The sequence below is a fragment of the Ovis aries genome, chromosome 7 (genome assembly GCF_016772045.2).
Source record: "Ovis aries strain OAR_USU_Benz2616 breed Rambouillet chromosome 7, ARS-UI_Ramb_v3.0, whole genome shotgun sequence".
NCBI classification, from domain to species: domain Eukaryota; kingdom Metazoa; phylum Chordata; class Mammalia; order Artiodactyla; family Bovidae; genus Ovis; species Ovis aries.
In genome coordinates this window covers 47,223,041-47,241,285 of record NC_056060.1, presented here as the reverse complement: position 1 = coordinate 47,241,285, position 18,245 = coordinate 47,223,041, and the positions used below count along the sequence as shown (strand labels likewise).

The 18,245-nt window shown below is 44.0% G+C and overlaps 1 protein-coding gene across 2 annotated transcripts in view; it reads right to left on the bottom strand.

The window, feature by feature from the left end:
• RORA (RAR related orphan receptor A) overlaps window positions 1–18,245 on the bottom strand; it is an 807,747-nt gene that overhangs the window by 644,181 nt on the left and 145,321 nt on the right. Inside the window, exon 1 of one of the 2 annotated variants that reach the window (XM_027971773.3) lies at window positions 1–18,245. This exon is cut by the window's left edge and continues 259,723 nt beyond it; it is cut by the window's right edge and continues 145,321 nt beyond it. The exons of the other annotated variant lie outside the window; for it this stretch is intronic. The gene's annotated coding sequence lies outside the window, so the exon portion shown is untranslated. 2 annotated transcript variants of the gene reach the window in all.

Genomic DNA, 18,245 nt, shown 5'->3' with positions numbered 1-18,245 from the left:
CACCTTCCCATTTTTGAGTAAAAATTCTCATTATCTACTGGACTATTTCAGATAAATGTCATGAAGGTGGTAGAGTCCTTCTCAGTGTTGAAGACCCTTCTCCTTTGCTTCAGGTGAGGTAGAGGCTATGGTTCCCAAGCTGTGAGACTGCAACTAATTCACAAGAAAGCCATGGGATATTTTAAAAAGTCAAGGGTAGCACAGTCTCTGTCAGTAGCAGACACTGCTACTAGTAATTCGAAACTATTAATATATGGAACTGTTGCTATTCTTCTTGGTCTAGGGAGTGAAAAAATTCCTGAGACACAAAGATACCATGAGCTGAGAATGTTTGAGAACCTTAGGAATTGGGCAGCGGGTCACGTGTGGGGGGTGGTGGTTCTCTTCATCATACCTCAATAACCTCAGATAGCAGGCTTAAGAGTGTCTCCACTCTTCAAAGTCACCTTGAAGGGAGGTTCTAAGAGAGATTTAATAGATTATCACTGTGTAACATGTCACTTCTGATTTACTAAAAAGAGATGGTCCTGTGGAATCGTAGTTAGAGGGTGTCTTAAGATGTTCTTCAAACATGTATGTGCCTGGCATGTACTATATACACATATACATATATATACACACACACATACATATATATAAACACACACGTTCTTTTCCATTAAAAACCCTTCCATCAGGGAGTTTGGGTCTTTTGAGCATGAGCTGCCCATTCTCCTTGCTTGGTGCCCTGTAATAAATAGTGCATTCTCCTTCACCACAACACGGCAGCAGCAGCTTGGTTTTGCTGCATGTTGGAGAAGCAGATTCAAATCTGGCTCTGTGATGGGGGCACGCCCAGTGTGATGGGTGAGAGCCTGGCTGCCACTGGGCATGATCACAATGGCAAAACTGCTGTCCTCTCACACAGCCTCCTAGGCTCACCTCTCTCTTTCACTGGCATCTATGGATAATACATTACTTTGCCAACAAAGGTCCGTCTAGACAAGGCTATGGTTTTTCTAGTAGTCATGTATGGGTGTGAGAGTTGGACTGTGAAGAAAGCTGAGCGCCGAAGAATTGATGCTTTTGAACTGTGGTGTTGGAGAAGACTCCTGAGAGTCCCTTGGACTGCAAGGAGATCCAACCAATCCATTCTAAAGGAGATCAGCCCTGGGTGTTCTTTGGAAGGAATGATGCTAAAGCTGAAACTCCAGTACTTTGGCCACCTCATATGAAGAGTTGACTCATTGGAAAAGACTCTGATGCTGGGAGGGATTGGGGGCAGGAGGAAAAGGGGACGACAGAGGATGAGATGGCTGGATGGCATCACGGACTCGATGGATGTGAGTTTGAGTGAACTCCGGGAGTTGGTGATGGACAGGGAGGCCTGGCATGCTGTGATTCATGGTGCCGCAAAGAGTCAGACACGACTGAGCAACTGAATTGAACTGAACTGATGGAGAAGACTCAACTCAGGTTCCTGCCTTTATCTGGTCTTCACACCCTGATATTGGTCACAGGTTTGGGGTTCCAGCTGCTCATGCCTGGGCTGGGTGGGTAGGTATTGGGATGGGGAGTCTGACCACAAAATGGAGATGGGAGGACTCACTTAGATTAACATGATTCAGCCTTGTCTTTATCACCCCTTACCAGAAAAGCCCTACAGTGTGTGTATGTGTATATATAAATATATCTGTATAATAAACTAACAAAGTGCTCTGTCCCCACTGAGCTCTGATTTTTGCTGGTAGGGCACCTTCATCTTGGAGTCTATTTGAGTGAAGTGAGTGAGTTTGGGTAAAATCCCATCTTGACCTGTCTCTCAATTGAGCAGAATGTCCTATGAAACAGATAGGGCAGATATAATTAGCTCTGGCTTTGAGATGAGCAAACTCAGGTCCACCTGAATTTAGTGAGGTTAATGGATTTTCCCAGAGTCCCCAAGCTCCCAGAGCAGGGCAGTTCCTTGACCCAAGTCTTTCACGTCTAAACCTCCCTCTCTCTTCACGCCACTGCTGCCTTGGTTTTGAACAAGAAATCAGTGCCCTTCTCTACCTCAACATGCATACCCAGTGGAGAAGCAAGAAAACATTCTCTTCAAGGCAAGAAATATCCAGTTTCACCCATATGGTTCTGTGGAACTATACTGGGCTTCCAGGCAGCCCTAACACATCCAAAGGCAGAAGTCATCATGTTAACACCCTGGAAGGCTATGTCCTCGTCTCGAGGAAGCTCAGTCCTCACCCTTCTAGTCTTGCTGGTATTCCAAGTCTCCTTTCCACAGAAGAAAGTCTGCAGAGGCATTTAAGAGCCAGGAAGTGTGTAGACCTGTGCTTCTCATACATGAGCAGGCATCAGAATTACAGGAAAGCTTGTTAGTGTACAGGTTGCTGGGCCCAAGCCCCAGAGTTTCCCAGGGTAGGGTGGAAGAATGTGCATCTAACCTGTTCCCAAGTGATGCAGAGGCTGTTGGTCGAAGGACCACTCTGAGAACCACTGATATGTAGTGAGTCGTCTCTCCCAAGGGCCTGGGTTATTGGTCCACACACACCAAATGCTTCTTGAGACACGTCCAGGAGGGCATTCACTGATCATCTTAACAAAATCATTTAAGTGGCTTCTCTCTTCAGCTTTGTTTTAGACCCAGTGCAATAGAGGTTAGATAAAAGTCTCTGCCTTTGGAAACATAGAAGCTAGACATGGACAAGATTCATGTGGACAGGCCTAGAAAGATAATACTATCATATTCTGATTATGATAACTCTCCCAGAATAAAACAAAAGGCTTACAGTGGCGACTGAAAATTTCCTTGGGGGGTCTCCAAAGACTGTGCTTCCTAATTTTCAGTGATACCATCATGATCCCGAGGATCATTAAGCAGCTGTTACAGCTGTGTTTAATCACAATCCTACCGTCATATTGAGTGGCTCTGACCTACTAACTTGTGAGTCCTTGGCCTCCATGGAGTCGCTCTGACAGGCAGAAGTGGCTGCAGAAGGCAGTGATAGAAATGGGTTTAAATGCTGAGACTCATGGCATCAAAGATCTGTGAACTGTTGAGCTACAGAGAGAAAATCATCAAAATAATGATCATTTTTTTCTACCCCCTCCCTCGCTTGTTCAAAGAAAAGAGCCCTTAATTGCTTCTTGAACTACACACAAGTGGCCCATTGACTGTGACTGTAATTCAGCCGAGAGGCAAGGAAAAATCTAAAACGGATTTTGTTGAGGCGATGTCTTAAACACAGAAAATGCTGCAGAGAGCTTGCCACGCACAGGACACTGCTAGGTAGAACTGAGAACAGCTTGGTATATATATGGTCAGCAGTCAAAGCCATCTTTCATTGTAGATGATACCAGTGTGGTCAAGGGAGATGTATTGTTTTAAGTGGAAAGGGGGTGAGAGAGAGAAAGAGAGGGGGAAAAAATGGAATAGAAGTCATATTAGAAGGATATCCCATTACAGATGACCTAGCAAATTCAGATTCCTAAAGAAGATGACACTGTTTAAGGAAACTGAATTCTGAATTCAGTTGTTTACTATTTACCTATCTCTCTACACCCATATCCCAGGTATATATGACATCTGAAGGAGTCTGAATCATTTTCTTCCTTCTGGAATGCATCAACCTAGAAAGGGTTATGGACTTAGGCAGCGACTCTCTGCCCATACTGTCCAGTTTGCCAGCCATTCCACTCAAGGTCATGGTAACAGGGACCAAGAAAGGGGCGCCAGCAACTGAGAAACCTACTGCCAACTACATGCCTACATGCTTATCTAGGAAGAAAGTGGACCTTCCAAGGAAATCTCCTTTTCCAAAATGCACTTTTCTAACTTTTCTGTGCCGTTAGGCCCCTTAACTAAAAAGTAATGCCTAATACTTCTCTGAAGTCTCTCATCCCACTCCATCCAGAGATCTCTTTTTTTCCATAAAGGCCTTTTGCACGCCCTGCTGGGTAGCTCCTCCATTCCTCTACCCTTCCATGGAAACCAGCCCACTCACAGCACCTACATCCCCTGCACTGGGGGAGGTTAGAGGGAGGGCCTCCACTTCTGCTCTGCACAGAGTAGCTGGGTCACATCCTCATAACACTCAAGTACAACCCTGTTTGCAAATAAGCCTCAGTGGCAAGAGCAAACGAGTGATACTGACTTCCTAGCAAAGCAACCCCTAGATAATCAGAAGCGTAGGTGATAAAAATTAGCATTGACTACTTACTATGCATGGAGTCCATATTAAGGGCTTTAAACACTTTCTCTCAATCAGTCCCAACAATAACTCTCCAACCATGATCCCCATTTTAAAGAGAAGAAAATTGATGCACAGAGAGAGTAAGTAAGTTACAGAAGTCATAGTGATAGCTGTAAGCTCGTGATGTGAATCCACATCTCTGAGTCCAAGCTTTTATAATCTATTCATGATCATAAATGGGGCACATGCTGCACTGGGGCAATCTGACAATCTGGAGGGTATGTGTTCTCACCTATCTCGTAGAGTCAAACACTTACATATCTACTACATGTTGGGCAAAGAACTTGATGCCCTTGACATATTATTTGTACACTTCACGATTCTAAAAGGTGAGCTGTTTTATCCACCTTTATCAAACAAGAAAACCCTGAGTGCACGTGACAATAACTCACCTAAGCTTCTCTGGTGGCAGGGCCAGGATATGAAATTTAAAATCCCATGTGCTTTATTAACTCATGGCATATGTATTACCATCATCCTCCTGGCTAGGACAAAAAAAAAAAAAAAAATACTAACTCTAATCCAGGACTATTTTAAGACAATAACCTTGAAGGATCTTCTGAATTCTACACATCAAAAATGATGCCACCGGTTCATTTAGATGGTGTCTTCAAATTTTCATATAAAAGGTACTCACCTTTTAAAAAAGCAATAAAATGGAAATTTATTAATAGATCAATTAAAGAGACGTAAGTCACTTATTTCATTACCAGATCTCAGATGTAGTTCTACATTGTTCATCTAGTTTGTCTAACTTTTTTCCTGACATAAGCGTGACTTTAATCCCCTGGTGGCAGGATACACTCTCCAATTATAATGCCACTTGCATAACTAAGTAGCGTACGAAGATTTCAAGGGTCTCTTAACAGTGGCTAAATTTCTCATACAGTCACTCGTTCATCTACTACTGAGTCATGTACCCAGTTTCAGAAGAGCTACGTAAAAAAGGCCCAAGTATAAATATCATTGTTGAATTCCTTCCAAACTCATACAAGGAGGACAGAAAAGGGGGTAAGAGAGAGTAGCCCCTCAGTTAGCAAGCACCGATTGAGAAGGTATAATGTGCCTGCACCATCCTAGGCAGGGGAGGGCTACCTGAAGAATCACCCTGCTTCTGATCCTCAAAGAGCTGGCTCGGAGCTGGAGTGGGGAGATGCTCAGACAACACAATGTGGGTTATTGGGTTTCATGGGCTTCCCTCTTTCTGGCTGGGGCACTTCTGGATGGAGGTGCTAAAGAGCTCCTGTTCTGAGTTAGACTTGGTCTAAAACCTGGCTCTGGTGCTTTCTTTCCTGTGCATCTGTGAGCAAGTTGCTTGAACTCTTGCAGACTCTGTGTCCATATTTGTAAATGGAGATGACAGTACTTATACCAGGGCAGGAAGGAGGAAGCCAATCTTATAGAAATGGGTCAGCACATGACCAGCACATGGCCAGGACTATTAAAGTTAAGGGCAGCACAAAGTTGGCAAGAAGGGAGCTGGCTGGTCCTGTCCCATTGCAGGTAGCTCAGGAAGCCACTTAGTTCCTGAAAGCTTCCCTCTCTTACTTCTCCAGGGTTTGGAACTCTCTGGCTTGGTTTCAACTCCCACTTCCCTATCCCTGAACCTCGTGCAAACTTCACTTGGTTAACCTGTATTTATCTTTCAGCCCAACCTGAACCTCCCTTTCCATTTCTCACTGAAACTCCCACTCCATCACAAGAGGCATGAGTCATCCCTGATGCTCTCCAAGCACCTAAGCTTACCCGTAACTCAGCAGCTGTCACTGAGTCCCTGTGTGCATGCCTACATCCCCTACCAGAGTGTATGAAACTGGAAGGCAGGGGCTCTCTCCCAGCTCCTCGTTTGATAATGGACAGTAGCAGGTGCTCGGGAACCATTTGTTTAGAAGACGCATGAATGAACGCAAATAGATACCATGTCTAAACCTGCATAAATCTGCCCGTAATAAAAAGCACATGGCTCAAGTGCGGCATCGAATTCTGCTGTCCTGTCTCACACCTGGTGTCATTACATCTCTGGATAAGTAGAGACACTTATGGTGTCACTCTGAGGCCTTTCTAATACGACATCAGCTGCTTTTCCTGCACATGGTGGGCAGAGTTATGAGGTTTGGCTAGCTTTCTCTTAGTCAGTTCACCATTGGTCAACAGAGGTGTTCATGTAGATGCAGTTAAGATGTTTATGCCAACGTCGGGCACAAATAAATGTGGAAAGAATTCAGGTCAGTCCAACCATTAGTAACAGTATCTTCTTGCTCTCCTGGGAGCTGTTTCAGATTTCGGCTGCATCCCTACCCCTACATAGAGAGACTGGGAGAGGACTGCAGCTTCTAGAATTACAACCATTTTGTCAACTTGTCATTTGCCTCACTGTCTGGCCGGTGCTTCTCCCTCTGGGTCCAGAGACATTTTGCACAGGAAGAAAGCAATAAAGTGAACACAGGGCCGATGAATTCTCCAATCTTCAAAGTACCTTGTTCTGTCCCACAGAACATACATATTTCTGGCAAGCACCATGGAGAGCCTCACATTTGTTACCTCCTGCTCTGCTGGGAATCAAAGCATTTACCCCCCGTGAGATGTTTTTTAAAGGCCCAAGGGCACTGGGCCATCTTATCCCCACTCCCTTGGTGAGCTTCCCTGACTACATGAAAATACCTGAAAAGGCTAACTTTGTCTGTTCCATATTGCCTTAAAAATAAGAATACTCTTAACCTTTAGGGATTTATATTTGGAAAAAGGAAATGAACTAGATACAGCTTATTAAAAAAAAAGGCAGGAAGGTGAGTCATTTTTCAAATTATTTACAAATTTGGGATGAAAAAATACATATATATTTGCAGCTATTGAATTTGATGAACTGATTTGTTTCATCATTTCTCAGTGTACCGTACCTTTGTTGGTTATATTTTACTTTCCAAAGAAAACTGACTGGGGCCCATAGCAGGTGCTGAAAACCGATTTGATTAACAGAGCAGCCGGAATTTATAATCCATAATTAGTTAGAATTAGCCTGGGGAATAATAACTAAAATTCTAGAGAATTGAGAGCCAGAAGATCCATATTTAGATTTCAGCTTTACCACCTACTAATCATTCCTGAAACATGGGCATAACAAACAGTCCCTTCACAGAGCTCTGTGATAATCAGATGTAACAGAATTTTGTAAAGTGCTATATGTCTCGGTAGTAATGGAGATGTTTCCAGTTCCTCATCATGATTGAAGGGCAAATGTCAATGGGGTTGCTCTTTCAGAGAAAGTTACAGTAAGGTATTTTTTTTAACATGTTAAATCGAATTTATAAATCAATCTCCATCAATGGTTTCTTTAGGTTTCTTTTGGCTAGGACGTTCTAGAATCCTAAGGGAAATGATACAACACAAATTATTGACTTGGTTGGTTTAATACTGGCTCAAAGAGTTACAAAGTATTATCATTAGAAGAAGTTTAGAAAATAACTAATTCTAATCCAACCTCTTCATTTGACCATTATGGAAAGGGAGGTGAAGGGGAGGCTGAATAAATTCCCCAAGATGACACGGACAATCATGGAGCCAGGTTTAAATGGGAGGGCTCCTGACTCCCGCAGCGGGCCCCATCGTCAGTGCTCCATGCTAAACAAAACCTTCCTTTTCAGCTTTTCACACAAAGCAGGCATCTGAGGCCACAAAAGCAGCCCTCTCAAAAACGTGTGGAATCGCTGTGAAAGCCGAGTCTGAAGGTTGCGGATGGTACCCAAGGGCTCACTGTGGGATCCTTTCTCTGTATGTCCACAACGGGCAGACAGGGCTCACACCCCCTCCCTGAGGCCTGACCTGGCTTCTCTCCCCATCCCCTCCATATCTCAATGGGTCAAATCAGCTTCAGCCACAGTGACCATGTTATCAAAATCCCAGGCAGAGTAATATTCCATTGTACATATGTAGCACATCTTTACCCATTCACCTGTAGATGGACATCTAGGTGGCTTTCATAAAAAATGAACTTGTGTCAGTTCTAGTGAGCTGTGTGAACCTAGAGCCTGTTATACAGAGTGAAGTCAGTCAAAGAAAAACAAATGTTGTATATTAGTGCATATATATGGAATCTAGAAAAATGGTATTGATGAACCCATTTTCTGGGAAGGAATGGAGACACAGATGCAGAGATGGGCTTGTGGACACAGCAAGGGGAGGAGAGAGTGGGACAAATGGAGAAAGTAGCATCGACACATACACACTATCGTGTGTAAAACAGACAGCTGCTGACAAGTTGGTATATAACACAGAGAGTCCAGCTAGGCGCTCTGTCATGACCTAGAGGGGTGGAGTGGGGGAGGGAAGGGAGGCTCCAAAGGGAGGGGCTACATGTACAATTATGGCTGATTTGCCTTGTACAGCAGAAACCAACACAACATGGTAAAGAATTTTCCTCCAATTAAAAAATAAATAAAAAATAAATCCCAGGCAGAATCCAAAGTGAAAGATCTAGATTATGAAATGTCTAGTTCCAGAAGGTACCAGATAAAAGAGGAGCTCTGTTCCTCATCTTCACTTGGGCCTGAAGCTGTTCCCCAAAACACAGCTGTGCACACTCACAGACATTCTGGAATGGGGTAGTTCATTTCTTAGCCTCTCTAAGTCTGAGGCTGGAAATCTCCCTGTGTTCAAAAACCCCATGCATTTCACAAAATCCTCTGGTGCAGGAAAAGCCCGATTTGAACAGACCCAAATAACCCCCAAATACGCTGTGGACGGTACATCTGTTGCAGTGTTTGTTCATCTGGAAAAGGAATCTGTAGCACTCGAATGCTGAAGGGGAAATCAGGAGAAAAAAGGAAAGACACCTTGGCCAAGTCCCCCCACCCTCACCAAGCATATTCTCCCTTATGGAGATCGCTCTCTCCCAGGAAATAAAATGCATCAGCCTCAACAAATAGGACACAGAGAAGATGGAGGACACAGACCTCTAGATCAAATCCAAAAGCTGAATAATAAAGAACACAAAACTAAAGGATAATTCAGGAGTCATTTCTGTTTGGCTCAGAGTGATATTAACAGCACAAGCCTCCCAAGTCACCCCTGTATGGAAAGCCCCTTCCTGGTTTTACCAGTGTTCAAGGCCAGGAACTCAGCTGATGGAAGTGGGCAAGAGGTTTTCCACCACGGAGATGATTCCCTGTGGCCACCTAAAATGAGGGGCACCCAAGGGTTCAGGGAGCTCTCGCACTCAGATGGGGCCCAAGAGGGACTGTCTAGGCCACTTCTCCACTCGAATTTTCTGCTAAGACTCTCAGTAAAGGCAAACAAATTATTTCCTTCCTCTAGTTTAGAATGCTGTAGTCTATTTAGCTCTTTTCAGGTTCATTAGGAAAGCACAAGATTCTTCTAGACTTCATTAACCATGCTTGCAAGAAGCCCATCAGGGTGGTTTCACCCCATGTGGCAAGACAAGGCCTTCTAGGTACCAACCGTACAGACCCAAAGTCAAAAAGTGAGTGAAAAATTACAAAGCCTCTGGGAAAAGCACCGCACAGACTTGCTGAGGTCCCTTCTTCAAGGGCAAGGGTCATCACAGGAAAGGATAATGTGTTTGACCTTTCTTAAAGAGGTCTGGATATTGGGAAACATCCCACACTTTTCTCTGGGACTTGCTGTATCTTTTTAGAAGTGTGTGTGTGTGTGTGTGTGTATGTGAGAGATTTTCTAAATTTCAAGTAGTCTCTTGCCAGTTTGAGTTCTCTTGGCAGAACCTTCAAGTGTTCTCAGTAACAGATGCCTGGAGGAGAAGGAAGCTAGGAGTTCTGCAACAGAGCAATGCACCGAGTTGGGGAAGCAGCTGCTCCGCTCTAGTCACTGTGTATACAACTTCACCCAAAGTGTTTAGGAAACAGATCATTCGGGAGCCTCTACCACCTATTCAAAATTCAGGCCCTTTTAGTTCCACTCATTTTTTTCCCTCTATGCTGTTTGTTTTCTGCCATGAGTTTTAGCAATCTGTTTACGTTGTGTGTGTGTGTATGTGTGTGTGTGCGTGCATGTGTGTGCATGTGTGCCTGTGTGTGTTTCTCTCTCCAGCCAGGCTGAATTATCCCCAAGTGACTCTTAATCCTCAACAGTAATTCCCAGTGATTGCACTGACATGATGGTAACGGGAGAGCCCAGGCTCCTCCTGCCCCACCTCACTCCCTCCTCCCTTGTTGCTAAGCTCAGCGAGGATGTTCCAGGGAGCTGTTTATTTACAAGATGAAGTTTGAGAGCAGGCCACCAGGCTTTTAAGTGGACTGAGGCTGCCCAGGGTAGGAGGAGAGCTAGAGCTTACAGTCACGAATCCTCCCATTTCTTCCCGCCTCCAGCACCCCTCCACCATGGCATAAACATTGGTCCCATATCATCACTCTTTTTAAGGCCCTTGGTCTCCTCATAGTTCATTTAGACTGGCACTGTCACTGAACAGAGTGCTGGACTAGAAACCAGATCACCAGATCCCCATGCCCAGCTAGCTGGTTTGTGGTGGCACATTTCCTGCCCTCGGTTTCCATAAACATAAGAATGGACTAGATGGGACCTCCTTGGTGGCCCAGTGGTTAAGACTCCATGCTTCCACTTCAGGGGGCACAGATTCAATTTCTGACCAGGGAACTAAGATCCTGCATGCCAGGTGGCATGGTTAAAAAGAAAGAAAGAAAAAAAAAAGACTAGACAGAGCTGATTGGTCAATCAAGTACTTCTCAAACTTGACCGTGCCAAATAATCAGCTGGAGGCCTTATTTAAGACAGATTCCCTGGCCAACATGTAAAGGTTCTAAGTTAGTGGTTTGGCCATAGGGCCCGAGATTTTGCATTTCTAACATGCTTTCTAGTGATACTGATATAGAAGGTCTGAGGACCACACTTTGGGAATCACCGGCCCAAGCTATCTTCCAAATGTTCTACTGGTCTGTTATCACATGCACTGGCACGTGAAAAGTCAGAATACTTGGTCCCGTGATGAAAGTCACAGGCCTCTTCCACATTTAGCGTTTTTCTCTTAGTCCCAACTTTTGATCACTTATTTGCAAAGATAAATAGCAAAGATATGGATGAGGAGTGCCACTGGCTTAGCGTTTAGCTGGCAGCAGCTACTACACCTGGGAGGGCAACTTGAAAACATTGTGAAATTACAAGGTGGAAACAAAATAGCAAAGGAGGAGGCATAAGAATGCATTACAGAGGCTCCGCTTGCCAGGTTGTTATCCTGGGTCATGTTTTTTGCCAGCTGCGTAAGTCACCTGGAAGGGTACAATGCAAATGCAGTGGTCTCACTCACTGGAGACACATAAAAAATAACTCTAAAGCAATATAAAAAGTAGGATTACAAGGTACACTCTCAGATATTTACCTTGCTCTTAGCTCTAGAATCCTTTTCATATGGTGAAACCAGAAACCTTTCTGCCATACAGCAACCTAACCATCACCCATGAGGTCTCTGTAATATCCTGCTAGAGCATGCCCATTTTTACAATTATGTAGCCTGGTGTGAAATGGAGAAAGCACTGCACAGAGATGCTGGGATTAAGTCTAAGAGGAATTCTGATTCTAAGCTCCTGCATTCAGACGCCTAAACATTTCTGCTCATCTGAAACTCTACTTATTCAAATACAAGAGCTCATGCTAAGACAAAACTTTAAAAGAGAACTTAAAGAAAAGAACTCGGGGTAATGCCACCAGGTCAGTGTTTGTCCTCTCCTCTCTTCAATTTTTTGCTGTAGTGAGCAGCTGTTATGAGGAAAGCATCCTATGCAACTGATGAACTAAAATCAAATAAATCTTAAGAATCATGGGGGAAAAAAAAAGAACCAGGGCACTAGGATCCAGAATAAACTTTTGATTTACCTTTTAACACTGTAACTTGATTCGGCCACTTTAGAAATTGCCAAGTAGAATGGGAGTCAGGTAAGAGGTCCATTCCCAAAAGGTCTGAAAAGGTTTCCACAATTACCCAAAAGCGTTTTGAAAAATCTGTATTTGTTCGAATCAGGGGTTAGCTATAGCCTGCTGCTGACTTTTGTAAATCAAGTTCTATTGGAACACAAATTCTCTTATTTACAGATTGTCTATTGTCAGTCTACAAGGGCACACTTGAGAGAGCATAAAGAACAGAAGAGCCTAAAATATTAACTATTTAGCCCTTTACAGAAAAAATTCTGCCAACTCCAAATAATAGAAATAATAATAATAATGACAGCAATTTATACTCCAACTATCTTATAAATTAATTACAAACCTGTTCAATCAAAAAACTATCAGCCATTATTAGAGTCTACGGCCGCTTCCTGACTCCCAGTAGTGTCTTCAAATGTAAAGCAACCATGCTTTGAAATTCACTCAGCTGTTGAACAAACTTTTGAAAGCCTAAATCAATCTAAGGACTGAAAATTTATTCTTATGCCAGATCCACCAAAAAATAAAGCACAGCCACACTCAACATGAATTTTTTCATGTGATTCGAGTCATATAAAAACAACATACGAGAAGGAAGGCAAATTGGGTTTTTAAAGCCATAAGTCTGCAGTTGGCAGATAAAATGCCATCTCAGATAATCACATTTGATTGTCACTAATGTTAATATATGTCGATAAGAGTCGAGCGCCGCACACCAGAGGTTAGGTTTACTGCTCACATGCAGATGTTTGCTATACTGAATCTCTGCCATAACCCTGTGGGAATGGCATTTTTTATGTGTTCTGCAGTGAATTTATGGCCAGGGAGCCATAAACGTTATAGTTCTTCAAACCTCTTGCTTGTGGAGATTGTCACAGTGATTGAAAAGGAGAAAGACACAGATGTCTTGTGTTAGTGGGCCATTTCCAGACCCACTCAAGGAGGCAGCCTATGTCAGCTCCGCAAGCTCAGGCCATCTGAATTATCAATGCCACACAGGTTTGCAATCTCCCATTATCAACTTGCTTCAGTTCAGATCTGCAGTGAGTTAGCAAGGCCCGTGTGTGCCAGGTTCTGGCCTAGGCCCTGAGACAAAGTTCTTGACCTCAAGGCGCTCACATGCTAGGTATAGGCAATATACACAACATGGTATGGGAAGTGCTGTAACCACCAGAGAGCGAGGCAGAGTGTCATGGGGGCTCTGCATGGACAAGAGCAGGGGCCGAGACAAGAGCTGCGCAACATTGCTCACAGGAGGTCATGTCTGTGCCAAGACTTGAGAGATCAGCTTCAGGAGCATAAACAAAGAAAGCTCTGTGTGTGTGCGTGCATGTGCAAGCGTTACTCATGAAAGAAAAGGCAGGAACAAAGCCACAGGTGCAAGAACCATGCTGATGTGCTCCAAAGTGTCCACGGAGTTCAGCACTGGTGTAGCATGAAGTGGCAGGGGTTTGGGGGGGAAACAGTTGTGTCACGTGGGGAAAATATGGCCTTGGGAGTGAAAAAGATCTTAGTTCAAGCTCTAGTTTTATCACTCACTAACAGTGTGACCTTGAGTAACTTCTAGAATGTCCATAACCTTCAAAGTCTGGTTAGTAACATATACCTCGGAGGGTTGGTATAAGGGTCAAGGGAGGTGATGGGTGGGTCGTGAGAGCAAAACGGGCTAGTAAACTGGTAAAAGGACAACACAGCCACCAGGGAGGACGTACACTCACTCTGTAAAGCAAGAAAGAAGTTTTTGTTTTTCGTTTTTTTTAAGAATTCCATCCATAGCTTCTGCCATCAACAGTGAATAATGACAGAAGGAGTCATTTAAGAAAGAAAACCCAAAGGCATGGCAACATTGCTTGCATTTCCTATTTTCCTGTGTCATTGTCAGGCAGGTGAAAGAAAGGCCGTCAGGGAGACGATGAATCACGAACACAAGGGACACCTTTAAAATGGCAGCCCCTTAGGGGGACCTCCCCAGTGCCTAACCCAACACAAGCTCCACGTGCACCCACTGTGTGCCCAGTACTCGTCCCTGCACGAACACCGATGGGGTGTGAAAGAAACCTCCCCTCAACGTAACATAAAGCCCACTTCTGACTCGCCAGGAACTATATGACAGATGCGGAGGTTCTTTCAAGCAAATGAATCAGCACCTCAAGCATTTAAAAAAAAAAAGGCGGGGGGAACTTTCTGTTAAGATGAGCTTTGCCAGTTTCTCTTAGGGAGAATAAAAAGCCCCTAATGATGATGAGTAAATGCCTGTGCTCCGGGGAAGCATTAAAGATGAGCGGCTACTCTTCACCAAGGCCTTCCTTAATTCTGTGTGAGAGGGAAGTCTGCAGAAGAATACAGCCCTTGCTAACTTGGGAAATCATCCTGTCTCCTGCAGCTATGGCTTTGTTCATGCTCTTTCTTGCATGAACAACACGCACGCACGCACACATACACACACACATGGAGAAAAGGGGATGAATCATCATGTCTGCAGGGTTGAGACCTCTATCTTTTATAAACATCATGCACGATGGAAGGGATGTCTAAATACGCAGACCATCCTTGGGGACGCCTTCTAAGCAGTCTCCAGGCAGATGCTCGTGGAGCCCAGGAAGAAAGCCGTGGCAGAGCCGCAAATGGAGAAGATCCCCCTGATCAAGAAATTATCCTTCATAGGTCTAGGGTGACCCTCTTTTTTTTTTTTTTTTAAGGAAGGAAGGCCCATCCAACTGCAGTAAAAACCATCACTGCAGACACTGGGTCCCTAGAATCAGGATTGATTTGCAGGGTTTCTCTGAAGCCCGCCAGCAATAACAAGCAGCAAGCTCCTAGTGTGCCACTGGGGGAGCCACACCTCGTCACTCTGGTGGTAAACACAGCTTCCCAAAGATGAATGCTTAAAAAAAAAAAATCCCCAATTATCATGCCTATGACCATTCTGAGGGCAGATCGAAATAAACAAATGAACCATGCAAAGGCCACCTCTAATTAGACTGCCCAGAGGCCAGAATTCACACTAGCCCATGTCCATCCTTCCCAGTTCAGAGCACCAGATAGGGCAAGTCCAGGGTCTTCTCCCAAAAGACTTACTTTTCTCTCAAGAGAAATTTCCCCATTCTTGACTTTCAATAGGTAAGAAAAGGATGAAGTTTTGCCCTAGAATGGGGTCAAGTGGGGAGAGCTTCAGACCTGAGCCTGGGTTCTGGGGACTATTTCACCAGGATACTGCTGAGTGAATTACCTTCAGGACCTTTGTTATTTTTTATTCTATTCAACTGTTTGGACCAAGAGATGATCCTAAAACTCCCTGCCAGCTCTAAGTTTGTTCCATGATACTAAGTGAAAGCAATGCAAATCAAGTTGACTCTTGGTGGATATGAATGAGTCAGTTGCTAACTTAAAGGTGGAACAAGTGGGAAACAAAACCAAACCAAACAGGCCTTGACTGGGGATCCTTGAAAATCTTGCCATTGAGTGACTTGGATGAAAGACTGGAAGTTGCTGAAGTGTGCTCACTGCTTCCTCTCAGAAAGTGTGACCATTATCAGTCATTCAGTCATTTACAGGAGCAAGCTATCCAGCAAGTCAGCCAAAACTTAGGTCATTGTGGTGGTGGCGGTGGGGGGAAGGTGGGCAGAACAGATCTTAACTCTGTAGCCCAGGAAGATGACAGTAGCCACAAGTCCAAGTATGTGTATATCACAAGGACTGCGGTACGCTACACCAGATGGAACAGGAGACAGGCTACTGAATTAACATGAATTCTCAACCTCTCAGTGTGAAGCAGGCATCAGTGGCCTCCAACTGGCTGTTATCTGCCTCTATACGTAACATGCCTCTGTGTGATACCTTCTGTCACTCCCAAAGCGACCCCCCAAATTCACTGCCTCAACACACACTGGCATTTGTGAGTTTCAGAACAGCCAAAAACAGCGTCTGAAAGCCTTCCAACATAGCTCTGTCCCTCCTCGTACCTAAAATGAGCCACTGTTCCATTTCCACAGGCTTTTCTTCAGCAGATTGACAAGGTAACATCTGCTTCAGAAACAGATGTTTATGCCAGAATTCTCTTCTGCTCATTAATGCTTTTCCGGTTAACATCTAACTATCTCACTCATTAGTTCTTAATAATACTTTTTGTATCCAAGCCATGCCAAATACGCGCTCTTTAGAGTTCTGTATTATTGTTGCTTCTGTTGCTGTTGAATTACGCTGCTGAATAAAGGGAAAGTAAAAATAAGCCCCTCTAAGAAGGCTGCTATGTGTCAGAGCTCTATCTTTGTGAACTGAACAAGCTGAAATCAATTAAAAGTGTGTGTTTAGAGAATGCATCTCAGCTGTCTAATTGCACCACCTCTGCTTTAGGGCCAAAGTTTGACTTCCTGCCAAATTGCCATCAAAATGGGCGTCCGTCAGCGCTGCTACGACTGCCACTTGCCTGGGTGTGATTCAAGAGCTTGTTTAATGAAGGAAGCCCAGGCTGCTCTGCGGCTTGGTGCACAGGCTCCTACTTCCCAGAGGCAGGCCTCAGCGATGGTGCCCAGACAAAGGACAGCACAGAGCCCTCTGGGATGGGAGTTCTGGGATTGAGTTATCGGTCCCACCCAGCCCCCATGGTCTGACAGGCCTAACAGATTAACTCTAGGGAGCATTCACATGATGGTCTCTACCGACCCACATGCAACTTCACATAAAGAGAACCGCTTCAAGGAAAGCAGAGTCAACACACCTTTGCTGAGTACCTAGCTAGGTACTGTTGATCCATCCATTATTAAAACCACAGCACTGTTTCTATGGTTCCATACCCAACAGAAGCAAAGGGAAAATGAAAGGTTCAGGTTTTCACTATTTGTAATACAAGGGCGCAGGTTAAAATTATATTTGAAACACTTTTTAGAAACACTTTCAAATACTTCCTGGTGATTCCAAGGATGGGCTTTTACGTTTCAAGAAGTCAACACCATAGTCAAACAACCAAACAAACCAAGAGAGAAATAAGGCTACTGTTGGTCTGTAAGACAAGGCAAAATCCAATCCTCCAGGGAACCTGTGCCAACACAATGTATTGTTTGGGGTTAGGAGAAAGAATGTTTAATAAATCATCAACTACTGTTTCCATGGTTACAGCACATGTAGAGTCACCTATATTGTTTAGCTTGGTGTGACCAGTTCTATAGGGAAGAAATGATGAAGGGTCTTGGTAATAAGCAAATATGGAACTCAGTTTACTTAAAGGCTGGCATACTATTCAAAAAATCTGAAATAAAATAGAAATTTAAGTCTGATCAAACAAATTATCAGTCTCCAGACTTCTTGGTAGCCAACGTCTTTTTATTCCAATGAACTTGACTGCAGCTCCATAACATGCTCTGTTCTTTTTATAGCATGCTCTTTCCTTTTCACTGAAGTGGCTGCTTTTCAGCAAAATTACTTGGCAAATACTGCTTTATCAAGTATAAATCAGATATGCTACTCTGGAATCTAAACCCACAAAGGATATGCCCCCAGAACACTACATAATAATGAAAACTAGAAATACCGCATCATTGCTGCCAAAAGAAATGGAAAAATATGAATGAGAATGAACCCTGGGTGTGTCTTCTATGAGATTCCACTTAAATAACATTCTCCACTTATTTAAATCTCTACAATCTGATGGGCTTACACAGTGCAAAACAAAAATCACATTTTAGGAGGAAATTAAAATGTTCTGAACTGCTCTGGGTGGTGCTGGCATTGTGTAAGGAATGGTGAGTACTAACCACAGTCAGAATCTTTCTCCCTCCAGTTGGCAGATACCATCTGAGGTTTCAAAGCAATGTGCGAAGGGAGTTCAAACTAGAGACTCAGGGGCTTCTCCCCAGCTCCTCTCTCCAGATACATTCCAGAGGGAGCCAGGCAATTGTGTAGGGCAATGAAGATGTAGGTGCAGACCTATGCCTTCTAACCCCCAGTCCTCTTGCCCTTTAAAGCACTCCCCACCTGCAGACCCAGTCTCCCGCTGCCATCTTTACTCACTGTGAACAGTGCTGCCACGGTCTGCTGGACTTCTTTTCTGAAGCAGTACTACTTTCATCTTCTTGGACTCTCTGGTCAGACCGATGGCTCACAGCTCTCTCC